Below are 3,518 nucleotides of genomic sequence, written 5' to 3' on the forward strand. Positions count from 1 at the left end.
ATTATGAGTTATGTGTTTTGGTGACCGAAGATTGTTCAGAGTCCCGGATGAGATCACGGACATGATGAGGAGTCTCAAAATGGTCGAGAGGTAAAGATTGATATATTGGACGAAGGTATTCGGACTGCGGAATGGTTTCGGGACATTTCGGATATTTATCGGAGAACCGAGGGGTTACCGGAACCCCCCGGGGAAGTAATGGGCCTTCACGGGCCATAGGGGAGAGAGGAGGCAGCCCAAAAGGGGTGGCCGCGCCCCTCCCATAGGGAGTCCGAATTGGACTAGGGGAGGGGGCGCCCCCCTTTCCTTCTCCTCTTCCCTCTCCCTTCCCTCTTTCCCCCTCCATGAGAAAGGAAAAAGGGGGGGGGGCGAATCCAACTAAGACTGGAGTCCTAGTAGGACCCCCCCTCTTGGCGCGCCCCCTAGGGCCGTCCTCCTCCCTCTCCCTCCTTTATATACATGGGCAGGGCACCCCTTGGAGACACACCAATTGTCCCAAGCCGTGTGCGGTGTCTCTCTCCATAGATTACTCCTCCGGTCATAGCGTCGTAGTGCTTAGGCGAAGCCCTGCACGGATCACATCACCATCACTATCACCACGCTATCGTGCTGACGAAACTCTCCGTTGACACTCTGCTAGATCAAGAGTTCGAGGGACGTCATCGAGCTGAACGTGTGCCGAACTCGGAGGTGACGTACGTTCGGTACTGATACGTCTGCAACGTATCTATAATTTTTGATTGCTCCATGCTGTTATATTATCAATCTTGGATGTTTTATAATCATTTTATATCATTTTTGGTACTAACCTATTGACGTAGTGCCAAGTGCCAGTTGTTGTTTTCTGCATGTTTTTTACATCACGGGAAATCAATACCAAACGGAGTCCAAATGCAACGTAAATTTACAGAGATTTTTTTGGGACCAGACGACACCTAATGGCCCAAGGCCGCGCCTGGGGGGGTGCTCCGAGGAGAGAAAAACCCACCAGGGCGTGCCAGGAGGCCCAGGCGCGCCCTGGTGGGTTGTGCCCACCTCGGGTGCCCCCCGAACCGCCTCTTTACTCTATAAATACCCCAATATTCTAGAAACCCTAGGGGAGTCGACAAAAATCAATTCCAGCAGCCACAGAGTCCAGAACCACCAGATCCAGTCTAGACACCATCATGGATGGGGTTCACCACCTCCATTGGTGCCTCTCCGATGATGCGTGACTAGTTCTTTGTAGACCTTCGGGTCCGTAGTTAGTAGCTAGATGGCTTCCTCTCTCTCGCTGAATTCTCAATACAATGGTCTCTTGGAGATCCATATGATGTAACTCTTTTTGCGATGTGTTTGTTGGGATCAGATGAACTTTGAGTTTATGATCAGATCTATCTTTTTATATCCATGAAAGTATTTGAGTTTCTTTGATCTCTTTTATGCATGATTGCTTATAGCCTCGTATTTCTTCTCTGATATTCGGGTTTCGTTTGGCCAACTTGATCTATTTATCTTGCAATGGGAAGAGGTGCTTTGTAGTGGGTTCGATCTTACGGTGCTTGATCGCAGTGACAAAAGGCGAACCGACACGTATGTATTGTTGCTACTAAGGATAAAATGATGGGGTCTATCTCTACATAGATATATCTTGTCTATATCATGTCATTGTTCTTATTGCATTACTCCATTTATACATGAACTTAATACAGTAGATGCATGCTGGATAACAGTCGATGTGTGGAGTAATAGTAGTAGATGCAGGCCGGAGTCGGTCTACTAATCTTGGATGTGATGCCTATATAATGATCATTGCTTGTATATTGTCATGAGTATTTGAAGTTCTATCAATTTCCCAATGGTAATTTGTTTACCCACCGTTTGCTATTTTTATCAAGAGAAGCCACTAGTGAAACCTACGGCCCCCGGGTCTCTTTCTCATATTATTTGCCTTTGCGATCTATTTTCCTTTGCTTTACCTTGTTGTGTTTTATTCTCATTTATTTTATTTGGCGTTCGATCTATCAATTTAGTACATTTTTATTCACGTCTGTTTGCCCATCTTGGGGCTCCGCTACCCGAAAGGGATTGACAACCCCTTTTACACGTCGAGTTGCGAGAAGTTGTTATTTGTGTGCAGGTGTTGTTTACTTTGTGTTGCTTGGTTCTCCTACTGGTTCGATAACCTTGGTTTCATATTCGAGGGAAATACCTACCACCGTTGTGCTATATCATCCCTTCCTCTTTGGGGAAATACCGACGTAGCTTCAAGCCGCATCAGGTACTAGATCAGTTGGGTCGTGAAGACGTTCGACTACATCAACCGCATTAACCTAACGCTTCCTCTTTCGGTCTACAAGGGTATGTGGACACACTCTCCCCCTCTCGTTGCTATGCATCTCCTAGATAGATCCTGCATGATCGTAGGAATTTTTTTGAAATTGCATGCTACGTTCCCCAACAGTGGCATCCGAGCCAGGTCTATGCGTAGATGATATGCACGAGTAGAACACAAAGAGTTGTGGGTGATAATAGTCATACTGCTTACCACCAACGTCTTATTTTGATTCAGCTGTATTGTTGGTGTTGGGGAACATAGTAATTTCAAAAAAATTCCTACGCACACGCAAGATCATGGTGATGCATAGCAACGAGAGGGGAGAGTGCTGTCTACGTACCCTCGTAGACCAACAGCGGAATCGTTATGACAACGCGGTTGATGTAGTCGTACGTCTTCACGGCTCGACCGATCAAGCACCTAAACTACGGCACCTCCGAGTTCTAGCACACGTTCAACTCGATGACGATCCCCGGACTCCGATCCAACAAAGTGTCAGGGAAGAGTTCTGTTAGCACGACGGCATGGTGATGATCTTGATGTTCTACCGTTGCAGGGCTTCGCCTAAGCACCGCTACAATATTATCGAGGAGTATGGTGGAAGGGGGCACCACACACGGCTAGGAAAACAATCATGTGGATCAACTTGTCTGTCTAGGGGTGCCCCCTGCCTCCGTATATAAAGGAGCAAGGGGAGGAGGCCGGCCGGCCCTAGGGCGTGCCTAGGAGGAGGAGTCCTCCTCCTAGTAGGAGTAGGACTCCCCTCTTTCCTACTCCTACTAGGAGGGGGAAAGGAAGGGGGAGAGGGAGAAGGAAAGGGGGGCGCTGCCCCCCCTCTCCTAGTCCAATTCGGACCAGAGGGGGAGGAGGGGGCGCGGCCCACCCTGACCTCCCCCCTCTCTCTCCACTAGGGCCCATAAGGCCCATTACTTCTCCCGGGGGGTTCCGGTAACCCTCTGGCACTCCGGTTTTCTCCGAAATCACCCGGAACACTTCCGGTGTCCGAATATAGCCGTCCAATATATCAATCTTTATGTCTCGACCACTTCCAGACTCCTCGTCATCTCCGTGATCACATCCGGGACTCCGAACTAACTTCGGTACATCAAAACTCATAAACTCATAATATAACTGTCATCGAAACCTTAAGCGTGCGGACCCTACGGGTTCGAGAACAATGTAGACATGACCGAGACACGTC

The sequence above is a fragment of the Triticum aestivum genome, chromosome 3A, assembly GCF_018294505.1.
Source record: "Triticum aestivum cultivar Chinese Spring chromosome 3A, IWGSC CS RefSeq v2.1, whole genome shotgun sequence".
Classification (NCBI taxonomy): Eukaryota; Viridiplantae; Streptophyta; class Magnoliopsida; order Poales; family Poaceae; genus Triticum; species Triticum aestivum.